We start from the raw sequence: 18,163 nt of genomic DNA on the forward strand, positions 1-18,163 counted from the left end.
ACAGTGTGGGCTTGTCTCTGATTCAGGACCTGTTCCTGGGCACGTGGATAGCTTTTAGCAGGAGGAAAGGGGTGGCACATGCCCACCCTTGTTAAGTAGCTGGGTAACTATGGACAAGAAACAGCTATTATGAGCCTCTGTGTCCTCCCCTGAAAATTAAGTCTAATAGTCTCTTCCTAACTTCAGTGATACGTGCTCAGAACAAATGAGATAAGAAAGAACAGCAATCTTTAAGTTGTATAGAGGTAAACACATGCAAACCATTCTGGCAGCTCCAGACATGCCAGCATGACACCTTCCTTATCCCCCAGTAGGGAGCAATATATTTTAGGCTGTGGGAATTGAAACTCTTTGGATTTCTCAGTGTTCTTATTTCTCAGTGTCCTTGCCTCTTCACAGATCATGAGTATCAAATCTGACATTTGTCTAGTTAATTGCTCTGATCCTAACAGTAAAATTTTTCTAATATCCTGAAAGAGGACCCAGTGGTTTACATCCAGGTGTCAGGATAACCTGGGGGTGCTGGGGAGACTGGAATGCTATCTCTCTGGGTATTTACATGTCAAAAGAGATAAAGCCATAGAATTTAGATATATCCATAGGCCTTACCAGAGGAGATTAGGGGCAATCTGATCCTTGGAAAGGTTTACTTACACCATAAGAGGTTAGAGTTGGGATTTAGGCTTACTGCTTTTTGAAGGAGACCCTTTTAGGAGGGCAATAGAACAAAGTCTTCCTTCCCCTTTATAAGCAGAACTGCTTGTTTTCCTCCCAGTAACCATCCCCACACCTTTGAAGTGGGACAACTGATCTGGTTCTCATCACATTACCCCAGGCATCAGGCCAGAGGCAAGCAGAGAGTGACACTCATTTACTGGGAGGTAATTACTAAGAAATCTGTCTGATGCATTCAGGATAAAATGTTAAAGTATGAATATTAAATTTCCACATAGGCCATGTTAACTTGGTGAATGAAAAGAAAGATGAAGTTTCGAGTGGTTCATATGTTGATCGAGAACAGTGGCTGTGAAGAATTAGACTGGTCTGGGGACGCCTGGGTGGCTCAGTGGTTGAGTGTCTGCCTTTGGCTCAGGTCATGATCTCAGGGTCCCGAGATCGAGTCTGTATCAGGCTCCCTCTGCCTGAAGGGAGCTTGCTTCTCCCTCTGCCTATGTCCCTGCCTCTCTGCCTGTGTCTCTAATGAATAAATGAATAAAACTTAAAAAAAAAAGAATTAGACTGGTTTCACAATGGCTTTCTAGCCCTAACACTTTCTATGTGATTCACGGTCAAAATTCTTAATTCATGGAAATCCCATTTCTCCTATCACAACTTCAGCAGCTTAAAACAAACACAAACTTATTCTCTTACAGTCCTGGAGGTTAGAAGACCTAAGTTAGTTCAACCAGGCAAAAGTCAAGGTGGCTTCAGTACTGGTTCCGTCTGAAAACCGCAGGAGAGAGGATCCATTGATTTGATCCTTCCAACTTCCAGAGGCCATCAGTCTTCCGAAGCTCATGACCATCCTCCTGCAACTTCCCAGCCGTCAGCATAGGCTTTTCAATCTCTTTCTTCCTGTCCTTCTGACTTCTCTCACAACCCTTTTATAAGAATCTTTGTGATTCTTCCAGGCCTAGTCAGGATTCTCCAGGATACTCCAGAATAATGGATCTTCCCATTGTAAGATCCTTAATGTAATCATATCAACAAAGTTTATTTTACAATGAAGGTAAAGGCTATCTACAAATTGCATAGGTTCTGGGGAGAGGGGGTGGACATCTTCCAGGAACCATTAGGCAGCCTTCCACAAGAGGCTTGAATTTCAGTGTTCAGAGCACTTTTCATGAGGCTAACACAACACACATATTGTAGAAGAGAAGTTGGAAGTTGTGGGAGAAGCCAAAATGGTGCCAACACTGGCTAATGTTCAATAAATGCAGCTACTGTTAATGTTTCTAAGGTTAACAAAAGGAAATTTAAGTCATTTCTCCAGACTGCTACTACTGGAAAGCTTCGAAGTGAACCAAAATATATTTATCACATAACTGGAAGGAAGACATGAATGACTGGAAGAGCAAGAGGAGGGTCTCCATCTGCATTAAGCATTGGTCCTCCGGCTTGCTCTTGAGAGACTATACAATTTCTGAACACGAGCAACTCTGTTTGGAAGCTACATTTTCCTTTCTCATGAACTTTCCAACTGGACAAAATGAACTTTTAAACTGGGCCAGTCAGAGTGATTGTTTTGCAAGCAGTTGCTCTGAAAACCAACAGGGCAGTTGGCAGGCAGACCATAAAACTGCCAGTACGTACTTTCTGAGAGCAGAGTAGTTAATTAGTGCATACCACAAGTGGCCTCATTAGACAACACCAACATATGAGTTGATCAAAGTGTCAACAAAGGTGGCTCAATCTATTAGTACCAGTCATGACTTATTTTTCCTCCTCCTCCCCAATTCAAGTCCTGTGGCTACCCTCTCTTCTTCCTCTCATAAAAACTGCCGTCTCAGCTCTGGTGTGACACTTTTCTGGTTATATTGGAAACTGTGCTCCTAGAATTGCAATTCTGAGACTTCAAATAAAGGCCTTTGTTTTTCAGTTTCATCTCCTTTTCTCTCGGCTGACACTCTCATAGATATGAAAGCTTTCTTGGAGCAAACAGAAAAGGCAAGAGAGGGTATCACATTAAATTGTCTACATGAAGTTGAGATTTGGAGTATGAGACAGCCTTCCATTGGGAATACCAAGGTATGAAGTGGTGGAAAGAGTAATTGGGAGGATGGTCACATGATGAGGGCAGGAAAGATGTTCTTTCTTCAGATCAGTCTTAGAACAGTGAGATGCAGTATGACCATTGACTTTGAGAAGCCATCAGGAAACAGTGATGGCAGCAGTGCCTGAGGTTTCCTGGGGAAAAGAAGCCAGAGCAAAAGAAGAGGAATGATGGATGATCCCACTCTTGTGAACATGATTCCTTACTTGAGAGTTCTGAGTTATCTCTAGAGACTTCCAGAAATGGACAGGCTGTGAGACATAAGAGAGACGGCGGTAGGGCAATACTAATACGGGGTAATGTTTTCTCTGCTGGAACAGAGAAATTATAAGAGGAGAGTCCTGCTTTATCTAAAGTTTTCCATAGGGGGTCCCTGGGTGGCTCGGTGGTTTAGCGCCTGCCTTGGGCCCAGGGCGTGGGCCTGAGGTCCCAGGATCTGGTCCCCGGATCAGGTCCCGTGTCGGTCTCCCTGCGTGGAGCCTGCTTCTCCCTCTGCCTGTGTCTCTGCCTCTGTGTGTTTGTCTCTCTCGTGAGTGAATAGATAGAATCTTTAAAAAAAAATAAATAGAATAAAGTTTTCCCTAAACCAGAGCCTGAGGCCGAAGTCTTCCTGTTAGCACTGTATTAAGTTCTCTAGCTCACATCTGGAACCTTATCTTCACCTGTGCATGTGGTATTCCCAGGGAAACATTTTACCCTCTGCCTTCAAAGCGACAGAGACAGGTGACTGGGATTGTACCTTTTACTTTTAGCAGTCCTCTGAAAAGAAAATGAGGCTGGCCTGGGCAGTCGTGAACAAATCAAATGGACCCGGACCTGTAGCAGCCAATTAGAACTCAGAATTCTGCTCTTTGGGCCACAAGACACACACCATGACACAGACTGCCTAACTCAGCACCCTCAGAGCTATCTAAGTACAAAACAAGAAGGAGAACCAAGGTTTTTGAATATTAGTCCAATTCGCACGACTGTCAAAGAGGCCTGTGGGTTGACTGTGACGCTAGCATCCTCTGTGAACACATGGTAAAGCCACCATTTCCCTTGGCTTCTCCAGATTCCCCTTAGACCCTTCTCCATGAGCCACTGCAGTGTGGGGTGAAGAAAAGTTATGGGCCTTGTGGCCACACACACTTGAAAGAAAAAACAATCTCTTCCTCTTCTCGGGACCTTGCCAAATTACTTACCTCATCTGAGTTTCAATGTCCTCATTGGCAAAATAAAAACAATCCTTGCATCATCATTGTAAGGTTTCAGGATAATACACTAAAATTGTGTCGAGTAGTACTGGCATAAGACAATTCTCAACAGGGGCACCTGGGCATCTGCCTTCGGCTCAGGTTGTGATCCCGGAGTTGAGTCCCACATCGGGCTCCCCGCAGTGAGCCTGCTTCTCCCTCTGCCTGTGTCTCTGCCTCTCTCTGTATGTCTCTCATGAATAAATAAATAAAATCTTTTTAAAAAAACTCTTAAAAAATCCCAACTAAACAAATGGTTGTTACTATTAGTATAGTATATGGTTCCTGTGTCAGAATACATTATTATTTCTGAGGAGTGAAAAGGATGACGCAGTTCAAAATGGACTATTTGATGTGACTTAGAAACTTGTATAGCCCTCACAGCAGCTTGAAGACCATGGTAAAATGTGAGAATTTGATCATCTTAGAATATTAAGAGTCTAGAATTCACTGCAAATGAAATGTACTATTAATCTGGCATTGGGTCAAAGTTCTCAAGTTAGAGATCCATATTTGAAAGTAAAAGGTCCCTGAAAACCTAACCATGATGACTTTGACAAATTCCATAATAATTCATTTTAATTCCATTAAATCCTGAACTGTAATTTCATGTTAGAAACTCCTTTTATTTTGATTCCCCACATATTTTTTTATCTTATGTTTGTACATGTATTTTCTTATCACGGTGACTACAAAATGCTCGTAACCCACAATATAATCACCATTACTTCAACATAGAGAATTGAGACTCATGATTATATCTTAGTGTTTCTGATTCATTGAGGTTGCTTTTCTTTTGGCATAAAGTCCAAGAACCCAGTAATCAGTTGAAAGTTATAAATTCATTCCATCTTATTTTATGTTGAGATTTTTCCCTAATAAGCCAACCCTGTCAAAAGCTGTGCCTCTTGGAGCATGAGTACAATGTTTATCAGCCTTTTTTCAGTATCCTGAGCTTTTATTTGTCTTTGTAGACACAACTCAATGACACTTTTCCTGTAAAAACAAATGAGATATTCTGATTATTGAGGTTATGTGTATAGTGGCATTGTATCAATAACTGAATTATTTAAACGGTTTGATTTATTGATGCAGAAAATGTGTTAAATGTCACACAACCAAGGCCATTTAACAAAACAATGAGTAGAATTTGATCTAATATGCCACTGTCAGTAATTCAGTTTTGAGAACTTTGTAGTTTTTGTTTTGTTTTTTAAAGGATTTTATTTATTTATTCATGAGAGACACACAGAGAGAGGCAGAGACACAGGCAGAGGGAGAAGCAGGCTCCCTGTGGAGAGCCCAATGTGGGACTGACTCTGGGATCACGCCCTGAGCCAAAGGCAGACACCCAACTGCTGAGCCACCCTGGCGTCCCAGTTTTGAGAACTTTAAACCTAAACACACTGCTCTTGACAAGACAAGAATTTTTAATTTATCAACTGATGGTAGATTCCAATAAGACCTTAAATATGATTGGGCAAATAGACAAAGGCAAAGATACATTAAAGTATATTCATTTCCTGCTTTGTGCAAACATGATTTTTAAAAAGATGCACAGACTTTCTCATGATGATATTCTCTAAATCATCATTAACTGAAAATGGCATTGGATCTGCTAAATTTGAAGATCTGATTGGCTTCATTAAATGATTAATGAATTAGGTAGAATTCCATCTAGCAGGTAGAAGGGAGCTCCACTGAGCCAAGCAACAACAACAACAAAAAAATTATTTATGTATTTATTTTAGAGAAAGGAAGAGAGCCTTCAACATGCAAGGGCACACAGGGAGAGAAGCAGCAGGGGGGAGGGAGTGGGAGAGAATCCCAGGTACACTGTCCTGAGTGCAGAACCCAACTCAGAGCTCAAACTCACGAACCTGAGATCTTGACCTGAGCCAGCTGAACAGAAGAATCCAAAGTTCCATCTACTGAGCCACCCAGGTGCCCCCAACAAAAAAGGTTGTTAAAGGTAGAGAGGCGGCATTTTAAAAATAAATAAATAAAAGGAAGGAAGAGAAAGGAAGGGCTATATTAGCAAGGAATGCATTGTTAAGACAAAGCAGTCCTCCTAAGGAAAATGGAAGGGGTCTATCAGTAAATTTCCTAGTACTGACCAGGAGATTCCATCTTGAATGGCTAAAGTGTGCAATCTTTGAGGAGTACAATTGAAACTGCAGTTAGATAAGGTAGTAAGTCTTGGTTTACTGACTTGGGGCTTTAATCCAAGGGATGTCTTGTAGGGGTTTTCTAAATTTCTTTTGTTTTTTTTCATGCTTTTTGTTTTATAGATCTTTCAAGGTTGCATAGTTCCATTCCCAGAAAGTAATAAAGCAAAAAGTTTATAACTCTGTTAACAAATTTATTACATTTCTTGCTCCCCATCCCTTCCAAATAAACAAACTAGAAAAATAGATTATACTTCCTTATTGACTTGTAACTAATAAATACCCCTTTGAGAATCTTCTCCTTTCATTCTTCAACAGGGAAAGGGAAAGCAATAAAAATTAATCTCCAGATTGCGGTGCATAAAGAACATTATAATGCTGAATCCACCCAGGTCTGAAATCAAAAGTGCCTACTGAGAGCTTACAAACTTTTTATATTTTTTTCCTTTTATCCACTGGAAAGTTTCATAAAAAAGAAACTATATCTAAAGAGAATTTTTTTCTTTTGCTTTAAGCAAAACAAAAACTGAAGTATCTACAATTAAACCACACATACATGCAGATTGTCAAGAAGTCTAAGTAGAGGCAGAATAAAATCTATTTAATTACCTTGATATACGGACTACGATGGCTTGTACTTCTCTTACTAAGGATGATAGTAGTCATAAGACTTAAAGTCAATCTCGGACGTTTATTTTAATGTTGGGTTGCGGATGAAATTATTATATTCGTGAGGTCTCACAATTAATTACCATATTAATAAATTTTCAGAATGAGGGACGCCTGGGGGCTCAGTGGTTGAGCATCTGCCTTCCGCCCAGGGCGTGATCCGGGGTCCTGGGATCAAGTCCCACATCTCCCACATCCCACTTCCCCATGGGGAGCCTGCTTCTCCCTCTGCCTATGTCTCTGCCTCTCTCTCTGTCTCTCATGAATAAATAAATATTTTAAAAAAAGATTATCCCTGAAATAGTTGACTTTATGCTTATATTGGTTATCTTGATGAAACTATAGGAGCCAAGGGCAGGCTGTCCCAAAATGTGCCACTTTGGCACATTGATTAGTTTAAGTAAAAACTACTTAGGAAACAGCTTATGTAAGGACATTCAGACTCCCCTCTGTCCCCCTGAAAGCAGAGAAAAAAAACTCCCACGTGAAAGGTACTCATCCTGCATCAGGAAGTGAAGACATATATATCCTCATCACCAGAGATGGGAATCTAGGGGCAGAGAAGGCTGTATACACCTCTTCAACTTCATCAAATAATGCTATTTTCCAAAGGGTTGTACAGACTTAGTCCACCTACAATCAATTTCTGAATGTTCCTCCTCCTCCCCCTACTGGCCAACACTTGCATTCGGCCGACTTTTTGAATTGTTGACTAATGTAAAATGATTATCTTACTGTCGTTTTATATGCCTTTCCCTTATCACAAATGAGACCGAATATCTTTTTGCATAATTATACGTGTATTTGAATATCGTTTTGCACAATTATAAGTGTATTTGACCCTATGTGAAGTGTTTTTTGCTCATTTGTTTTGCTATTTCATAAAAGTTTTTAAAAACATGTCTTGTGTACTGCTGCTCTTCTTTAGGAGTGTCTTAGCTCTTCATTAAAATATATCTTAGAGTCAACTTGCCAGTATGGGAATATTGAGTGCAAGAGCATTGGATTTATAAATCATTTCGGGTAAGAGTAGTTGATGCATCTTTAAAATAGCAACTCTTGAGACACCTGGATGGCTCAGTGCTTGAGTGTCTGCCTTTAGTTCAGGTCGTGATCCCTGATCCTGGGATCAAGTCCTGAATTGGGCTCTCCGCGGGGAGTCTGTTTGTGTCTCTGCCTCTCTCTGGGTCTCTCATGAATAAATAAAATATTTTTTAAAAACTAAAAATAAATAAAATAGGAAATCTTCCATATTGTGACCTTGAGAGGGTTCATAAATTGAGATCTTTAAATAACATTTAAACTTCTTGAACATTTTGGGCAGCCCTGGTGGCCCAGTGGTTTAGCGCCGCCTTCAGCCCAGGGTGTAACCCTGGAGACCTGTGATCGAGTCCCGTAGGCCTCCCTGCATGGAGCCTGCTTCTCCCTGTGTCTGTGCCATTCTCTCTCTCTCTGTGTCTCTCATGAATAAATAAATAAAATATTTTTTAAAAATAAATATAAGTAAACTTCTTGAACATTATACGTTAAGCTTATTTCTAGGGACTTTTGCATTCTGATGCTAATTACTGTAAGTGCTGTCTATCAAATTGCATTTCCTGATTTTTTTAATTCTGTATCCAACAGTCTCCTAATTATGTATTTTTTAATTATTTTGAATCTTTCACATAGACAATTATACCATCTGCTCTTAATGGCAGGTTTTTTTTTCCATTCTTTATAAATTTTTATGTTTTTTTTTCTAGTCTTACTGCATTGGCTCAAATTTTCAGCACAAGCTTAATAGAAGTGATGATAGCAGGTACTTTGTTCTCAACAAACCTCTTATACTTTTCACCACTGAGTATACTACTTATCACAGATGTTTTTTAGCTTTCTAAGTTCAAGGAAGTCACCTGCTATTAATCATTTCTAAAGAGTTTTTTTTTAAACCAGAAGTGAACGTTGAATATATTATGTTTAAATCCTGGAATTTCCACACTGAGTTCAAACTATGGTGAGACGGTCATGTCTGAACTTAATGAACTTCTGGACTCTGGAGATGCAAGTAGAGCCCTTTGGTCTGTGAACAGCAGTGGAGACTTCAGAACTAATTTAAATGGAACTTCAGTAGAACATGTTCACTTCACAGAACACGTTCCTTGTGATTTAGACAACACAACCTCTCCCTACTCCATAATAAATGAGATTTTAGTGAGATTCTGAGAGCAGAACAAACATAATAGGCCCCAAAAAAGACTGCTAAACAATACACAAAAGGATATCCTCTGGTGGCAGCTTGGGACATCTACGTGTAAATGATCAGACCTAACACAAAACCTTGTGCATAGAGCTACATGTACTATATATATTACATACACAGTAATAAGTGCTTTCTGATTGGTTTATTGCGCAATGGATTCTACCTTATATTTTAGCTGACATTATTCATAGTCAATGGTAGAAAATTGTGGTAGTACATACAGAACACTGTATCCTAAATACCTGGTTGGTGCAATGTCTGAGACAAATTTATTTTGAAATATGTTTATTGGGGATCCCTGGGTGGCGCAGCGGTTTGGCGCCTGCCTTTGGCCCAGGGCACGATCCTGGAGACCCGGGATCGAATCCCACATCTGGCTCCCGGTGCATGGAGCCTGCTTCTTCCTCTGCCTATGTCTCTGCCTCTCTCTCTCTCTCTCTCTCTCTCTCTGTGACTATCATAAATAAATAAAAATTTAAAAAAATTTAAAAAAAGAAATATGCTTATTTTGTAGTTTTTAAAAATAAATAACATTAAATCATTTTAGAATTTTAAGTAAAACACTTTTTAAAAGGAAGTACTCTCATTTTTAGTAACCCAAATGTTCTCCTTTCAGAGTTGCATTGAAAGATGGAAAATTGGGATGCCTGGGTGGCTCAGTGGTTTAGCGCCTGCCTTTGGCCCAGAGTGTGATCCTGGAGTCCTGGGATCAAGTCCCACATCGGGCTCCCTGCATGGAGCCTGCTTCTCCCTCTGCCTGTGTCTCTGCCTCTCTCTCGCTCTCTATGTCTCTCATGAATAAATAAACAAATATTTTTTTAAAAAAAAAGAAAGACGGAAAATGAATTTGCTTTATTCCTGAGGATGTATTATTAAAAAGATTGAAGACAGGTATACTACATGCCAAATGTCCTGAGGCAAAGATTTTTCTTCTTAAGTAGACTGATATTTAAATAAAGGCTCTGCTATAGATTTTAGTGAATTCTGACTATACTTTTTATATAATGTGGCAAGTCCTGTTATAATTATGTCCACTAAACATGTAAGTGATTAAAATGGTCATAAATTATCTTATGCAGATCAAAGCATAGGTATTTGAGCTATGAGGAATTTTGAGCAAAATTTCCCTCCCCCCACCGGCCCACCTTAGGAGGAAGTCCTTTATAAGAAGGGAGTCCAACTTCAAGCACAGTTGACAAATCACTGGGTACAACTAGGAAAATAAGGAAAGCCTCAGGGTTGAACTGTAAGTATGCATTTGGGAGGTACAGGGGTAGTCAGCAGAGAAGTGTATGAAAACAACACTGAAATGAGAACACCACTAAAAAAGGTGCCAGCTGCCACCCTGGGACATCAGCTGAGCTCCTCCAGCAGGTGCTTTTGGAGGAAGATCTGAGTGATACATCCCCATGGTCATCAAACAACAAGCATCAGATTTAGGAATCCCACCAAATCATATGCAGGACAAACAAAAATAATTCTACAACTTAGCACTTCATGGCAAAACATTAGAACATGGAGGACAAAAAGACCTTATAATCAACATGTGTAATCTTCTGTGATCAATGCTCCAGGGAAGAGGTATAGACAGACCAGTTCATCCAGTCTCTGGAGAGTATGTAACACAACCACCCAACTGCTAAGTTCATTATAAAACTGGAGGGAAAAAAACAAAAAAAAAAAACAAAAAAAAACTGGAGGGATCTGGATCTAGGTTTTGTAAAATAAATGCAACTATTGTGGCTTTTTAGACCTCATTTTCTATTTAATGAATGGTAGTATACAATAGAAAACTAATCATCAAACTCTTGTGTTAGTCACAAAATCCATTTTGAGACGGTTTCTATATTTTCTGGAAGACTAGAGTAGAAGCAAGGACTAGTAGGCTGTTGGTTGAATTATTTGACTAAGTTTAGCTTACTTGCTTTGTGGCCTAATTCTGTATAACTGACACTGTTTCTAACATTCTCATCAGGATTTTTCTATTTAAGCTCAAGTGAACATTCCCTCTGTAATTTTCTAAACACATTGAGAAATATTAAGTTTGTATCACCCTTGGCAGCGGTCTTTTTGTATAGTGCTGTAGGGAGGTTGTATAGAAATAATAGTTTAAAGATTTATTTATTTGAATGAGAGAGAGAAAGACAGAGAGCATGGCAGGGGAAGGAGCAGAGGGAGAGAGTCCTCAAGCAGACTCTGGGCTGAGCCTGGAGCCTGATTCAGGGCTCAATGTGGGGCTTGATCCTAAGATCCTGAAATCATGACCTGAGCCCAAGTCCAGAGTTGGACGGACACTTAACCGACTGAGCTGCCTAGGCACCTCCAGGATGTTACTGTTAAGTTTAAATGTAAGTCCTGCTGCAGGCATGCTTAATTCACAGATCAGACCCTTAGTGCTATGCGACCTTGAACAAATTACTACGCTGCTTCAATTTCTATTTTCTCATTTCATCCCGATGGAACTCTTATGTTCTCATTATATCACATCACTTCTTGGTTCTCTGAAAAATACCATTTTCTGTTTGGGCTCAGGGTCTTACAGATGCTGTTCCCTGTCACCAGCACATCTTTCACTTCCACACCTCCTAGCCATTTTATCTGGCTTATTTTTAACTCATTCTTCAGCTCTTAGTTTATAAATTACCTCCAGGAGGTTTTTTCTGACCCTCTAAGTATTAATTAGCTAATGAAGTGTTATTATTACAATCACTTCATTTTTGCCCTGATTTGCTAGTGCAAGGGAATGAGGCCAAGAGAAGTCAACTGACTTGCCCAAGGTTATAAAGCCTGTCAAGGGCAGAGCCAAGGAATGATGCCAGGATTGTTATATTCCTTTTCTGTCATTACTTCTGCTTCAGTTATGGCCAGCTCCACCCTGACTGCACCCAGCCTCTTGGAATGCTGAGCCTTCCCTCCACAAAGAGACCCTCTGTGTGTTTCTGGGTGAGGTTCATTTCTTCTCCATGACATGGTAAGTCATCAGGCGTCTCAAACATCCTGACTGCTACCGCTTGCCAGCTCTATGAGCCTTCCCCTCACTGGGTCATCAAATGCTTTGATCTTAATCTGGATTGATGCCTATCTCCCGTAGTTTCTCCTTGCTGCCAGTGTTAACATGTCACTGCTGCAATTTAGTTAGCTCTCCCCAGAGTTCACGTGGGGAGCCCACTGCTCCTGTTTGTTCCATTTTACTTTATAAACAATTCACTTAGCTGCTTAACCCAGGGATGTAGGTTTCATCACAGGCTGACCCTCTCTGTTTTGCACCCAAATGGTCTCTGGATCCTGTAACTTCTATCCTGTTAACAAATCTCACAGATAATTCCTCCTTTCAATTTCCTGTGAAATTGCCTGAATTATGCCTCTCATCAGCTTTCACTGCATCATGGATGTAGCTTCCTAGCAAGTCCCCCAGACCCCTGGTTATCCCTTCCAATCAATCTTATTCATTGCAAAGCCATTGTTCTAATGAGCAGATCTTAAAAGGTCATTCTTCTCCTTGAGATTCTTCGATGGCTGCCTATCACCTGCAGCCAAAATTGCTGAGTTTAGGTTGAGTACTGCTTTGCTCCGGCTGCCAAAACAAAGGGGCTGAGGGACTTGAACAACAGAAATTTGTTTTTCTCATAGCTCAGGAGGCTAGAAGCCCAAGATCAAGGTGTCCTCAGGGTTTTCTTCTGAAGCCTCTCTCCTTGACTTGCCTATGGTCATAATTTCCCCGTAGGTTCATGTGGTCTTCCCCCTGTACACGGGTCTGTCCTTAATCTCCTTTTTTTATGAGACCACAAGTCATCGTGGATTAGGCCCACCCCAATGACACTATTTCAACCTTATTACTTTTTAAAATAGCCTATCTCCAAATAAGGTCCCATTCTGAGGTACTGACACCACTTCAGCCTATAAATTTTAGGGGGCAAAATAACAAGTGGCTTACTCTTTTGATTTTCTATAAAAATTCTTATTTATACTCATGATATGCCTTAAAATACACAAAATATACAGTAGTTGGCCCCAAAACTAGGCCAGTCTTCCTTGAACCTTTCAAAATTTAATATTCCTCTGGCAGAAAGAGATCTAAATTCCAAACTGCTTTTATAATCATTCCATAATTACTTAACTCAACATGCTATTAATCACTCAGAAGCTAAAGTTTACACCATTGAGTAGGTAAACTGGCTATATTTATTTGTTGAAGAAAAAATATATGTGTTACAAAAATTCAATGGGTAAAAAGGGTTATACAGTAGAAAACAAACAAAAACAAAAAATCCCCACAATCAACCCCAAATCTCTCCTTCCTATTACAGATCTTTGTTTCTCCTTCTGAGAGCCTATTAGGATTACTAATTTTTTTTAATATTCTTAAAATTTATTTATTCATGAGACACACAGAGATAAAAAGAGGCAGAGACACAGACAGAGGGAGAAGCAGGCTCCATGCAGGGAGCTGGACATGAGACTCGATCCCAGGTCTCCAGGATCATGCCCTGGGCTGAAGGCAGTGCTAAACCGCTGAGCCACCCGGGCTGCCCGATTACTCATTTTCTATGTGTAGATATCTTTGAAAAAATAGTCCAGGGGACTCCTGGATGGCTCTCCGGTTGAGTGTCTGCTTTCGTCTCAGGGTGTGATCCTGGGATTCGGGTTGAGTCCCACATCGGGCTCCCTGAGGGGAGCCTGCTTCTTCTTCTGCCTATGCCTCTGCCTCTCTCTCTCTCTGTTTCTCATGAATAAATAAATAAAATCTTTAAAAAGGAAAAAATAGTGTCTACCAGCATACATGTTTGCGTGTGTGCATGTAGATATGCACACACACACACACACACACACACACTTCTTCTATGATACACATTGGGAAATACCATGCATACTGTTCTGCACCTTGCTTGCTTTGTGTACAAACACGTTTTGGTGAATGGTGAATTTCAGTGAATATTTTCAAGTATTTCCCTACAGGTAGAGAGACATGAGACATAGTGTTTTATTGTTGGAAGCATCATTATTTACTTAAAAAGTTTTATATTGATAAAATTGTGGAGCTTCTAGGCTTTTGCTCTCATTACCCTCTCATTAATTTCCCCTGTCTAATTGCATTATCTGGTCCTGAAAAGGAAAGGTAATGCATGTAACATAGTACCTACAGTACCAGGAATATAATAAGTTTCCAATAAATATTAGTAAATACTACTTATTTTAAATATAATTGTTGACATTCACATTAACTCTCTTCCCTTTATTCCTCTCATCAGCTAAAATCTACATACAACTCTTTGTGCCAAGTGGATTTTAATAAAAATACAGGTAATTCCACAAATGGTTCAAGACTTATGCTTACTGTCCATTTCATTGTCCTTTCCACCTAAACATAAGCATGTTATTGTTATGTGGCAAGCTGAGTTGCAATGTAGGTACAGTTTCTTTTTTCCTTGGAAATGTACAATAGTATAGTATGTAAATTGTTTTTTTAAATGTTCATCTGAGACTTTTTACTGCTCATATATTACATTTTCTTCTCCTCTGACAACTTCAGTGGAGATCATTTGGCCATCCCTTTTCAGTTGTGATGACTCAAGTAGATGTTCCTACATAGGGGAGGTAGAGCCACCAGAGAAATAGGACAATTTTATGTGACTACTAAATATTAATAACATTTTAACTTTTCTAGTTGAGTACTATTAAAAGCACTTCAAAGGAACATAACCAATTAATTATGAACATTTTACATTATGAATAAGTATTTAATTTATACTTATTTTTTTAAGTATTTTATTTATTCACTTGACAGAGATAGAGAGGAGTGAGCACAAGCAGGGTAGCGGCAGGGAGAGGGAGAGGGAGAAGCAGGCTCTCCACTGAGCAGGGAGCCTGCTTCAGAGCTAGATTACCAGACCCTGGGATCATGACATGAGCCAAAAGCAGATGCTTCACTGATTGAGCCACCCAGAAGCCCCTATACTTCATTTTCATGGCCAGATATCAAAGGGTGCTTACATTCTAACATTTTGATACATGTGATTAAAATCAAGTAAAAATAATGTATAAATGAAATCTCTGGGGGCAATATGCCCAAAAGTTGACAGCCTTCGTATTATGACAATAGTGCCTTCTACTGATTCTTCTTCTCCTCTTCTTCTGTCATTCAGTTTTTCTGTAACTTTCACATTTTCTATAATGATCATGTATAATTTTTGTAACCAAGAATAGAAGCTTTATTTTAAAAGAATTCCAAGGTTATGGTGAAAGTCAACAGAGTCCACTATTTAAATACACTGATGAAACAAGCTTCATCTCTTTTACAAGCAACATTTTTATTTTCAGTTTTATGGTCATAAAAAGCTTTTAGCAAATTTTATTACTAAATTCTTACAAGTCTACTGAAAATTTTTCATACTTATTATTCTTTTCTGTGCGTTTACAAGCATAAATGATGCACTTTTTAAATCATTCGCAAGCTTTTGAGTTCATGAATTATGGGTGCCCTCTAGAGGCCAACATAATTACAGAAAATCAAACAGATGCACAGTACTCTTAGAAGAGGGTCTTAGGTGCCTTTGTGGCTCAGTGGTTGAGCTTCCTTCCACCTTTAGCTCAGAGTGTGATCCCAGGGTCCTGGGATTGAGTCCCACATCGGGCTCCCTGCATAGAGCCTGCTTCTCCCTCTGCCTATGTCTCTGCCTTTCTGCATCTCTCAAGAATAAATAAAATCTTTAAAAAGGGGGGGGGGGCTTCTTCGTGAGAGAGGGATGTGGATTACATCTAAAGAAAACCAACAAATGTTTTTAACAATTTTGATTCACCATAATTTACGCATAATAAAACATTCTTTTTTAAATGTGTAATTTGATGTTTTCACAATGTATAGACCATGATCAAAATACAGAACATTTTGTGTTCTGTTCCATCAACCTCAAAAGTTCTTTTGTACCCCTTTCATTCAGTCACAGACAGTAGCACAATATGAAATAGAAATGGTGAGAAAAGACATCCTTGCCCTGTTCTTAATCTTAGGAGTCTTTCATCATGAAGTATAACCTACGTGGTGGGTTATTCCTGGATGTCCTTTATCAGCTTGATGAATACCCCTATACTTCTAGTTTTATGAGAGTTCCTTTTATCATGAATAAATATCTAATTCTATCAAATACTTTTTCTATATCTATTGAGAACATCATTGTTTTTTCTTCTTTAATTTGTTGCTATGGCCAATTACATTGATTGTTTTGTTTTGTTTTTTAAAGATTTATTTATTTATTCATTCAGAGAGAGCGAGAGAGAGGCAGAGACACAGGCAGAGGGAGAAGCAGGCTCCATGCAGGGAGCCGGACGCGGGACTCCATCCCGGGTCTCCAGGATCACGCCCCGGGCTGCAGGCGGCGCTAAACCGCTGCGCCACTGGGGCTGCCCACATTGATTGTTCTTTTAATGTTGAACCAGACTTACATTTCCAGAATAAGCCCCTCTTAAACATGATACATTACATATATTTATACATATTGCTATTAAATTTGCTATTGTTTTAAATATTCTTGTTACTCTGTAGTTGACCTTTCTTGTAATGTTTTGATATCAGGGCAACAGTGGCCTCATATGGTGAGTTGGGAAGTGTTCCTTCTTCTGTTGTCTGAGAGATTTACATAGGGTTATTATTGCTCTCTTAAATGTTTGAGAGAATTGGCCAGTGAAGTCCCCTGGCCGAAGTTCCTTTGTCAGATGGTTATTAATTACTAATTTGTTTTTTAAAATCTATATGGAGCTATTACGTTTTTAAATTTCTTTTTGGGTCAGTTTTAGATGATTTGTGTTTTTAAATAAACTTGTCTATTTTATTTCAATAGTCACATAGACTGCATTAAAGCTGTTTATATTATTTTTAATAATATAAACTGTTTTTTTATATTATTACTTTATTAATATTTTAATGTCTTCAGCAGCTGTAGTGATATTTCCTCTTTCACTCATTATCATAACAACTTGTGAGCTTGTGAGGGAGTTAATTTGCCCTACCTACATTCTACTAAATTAGCCTTCCACAGTTTTATGAACACTTACAGAAGACAGAGACAAAGAAACTTGTTATAGCAAAAGTAGTTGCCAAAAATGACCAATCCAGAAGGGAAATGAAGGAAAAATTCCATTTATAATAGCACCAAAAGTTCATATGAAATTGATAGTAATAAACCTAACCAAGGAGGACTTGTATACTGAAAACTACAAAATGCTGCTGAAAGAAATTAGAGACACAAATTAAACAGAAAGACATCCTGTGTTCATGGATTGGAGGACTTAATATTTCTAAGATACCAATATACCCAAAGCAGTTTACATTACTAGATTTAATGCAATGCCTATCAAAGTCCTAAAGGTGATTTTTGCAGAAATAGAATAGAAAAACCTATCCCCGAATTCGTAGAGTCTCAAGGGACCCTGAATAGTCAAATAATGTTGAAAAGAAAAAAGGGGGGGATCCCTGGGTGGCTCAGCAGTTTAGCGCCTGCCTTTGGCCCAGGGCACGATCCTGGAGTCCCAGGATCGAGGCCTGCGTCGGGCTCCCGGAATAGAGCCTGCTTCTCCCTCTGCCTGTGTCTCTGCCTCTCTCTATCTCTCTCCCTCTATGTCTATCATAAATAAATAAATCTTAAAAAAGAAAAAAAAAGAACAAAGTTGGAGGTCTCACACTTTCTGATTTCAAAACTTATTACATGGCATATTGCTAATATGGATTTGAGTATATTGTTTTATATCCTACTACTGTGCTAAATTGTTGAGAAACCTGCTGTTCTTATCTACTTCCTCTGTACTTACAGTGTTTTTTCTCCATCTGGCTGCTTAATTATTTTATTTTATTTTATTTTATTTTGTCACTGGTTTTGAGCAATTTGATTATATGGTTTGGTATAGTTTTCTTCATGTTTCCTCTGCTTTGGGTTCACTGAGCTTCTTATCTGTGGGTTTATACTTTTCACCAAATTTGGAAAATATTTTACCATTACTTCTTTGAAAAGATTTTTCTATTTTTTTGTATATTTTTTTATTGGAGTTCAATTTGGCAACATATAGTATAACACCAGTGCTCATC

The 18,163-nt window shown here is 39.1% G+C and overlaps 1 long non-coding RNA gene across 1 annotated transcript in view; it reads right to left on the reverse strand.

The window, feature by feature from the left end:
• The window catches only part of LOC144283788 (uncharacterized), a 61,482-nt gene that overhangs the window by 35,471 nt on the left and 7,848 nt on the right, over positions 1–18,163 (reverse strand). The window lies entirely within an intron of this gene.

Source organism: Canis aureus, chromosome 14, assembly GCF_053574225.1.
Source record: "Canis aureus isolate CA01 chromosome 14, VMU_Caureus_v.1.0, whole genome shotgun sequence".
NCBI classification, from domain to species: Eukaryota; Metazoa; Chordata; class Mammalia; order Carnivora; family Canidae; genus Canis; species Canis aureus.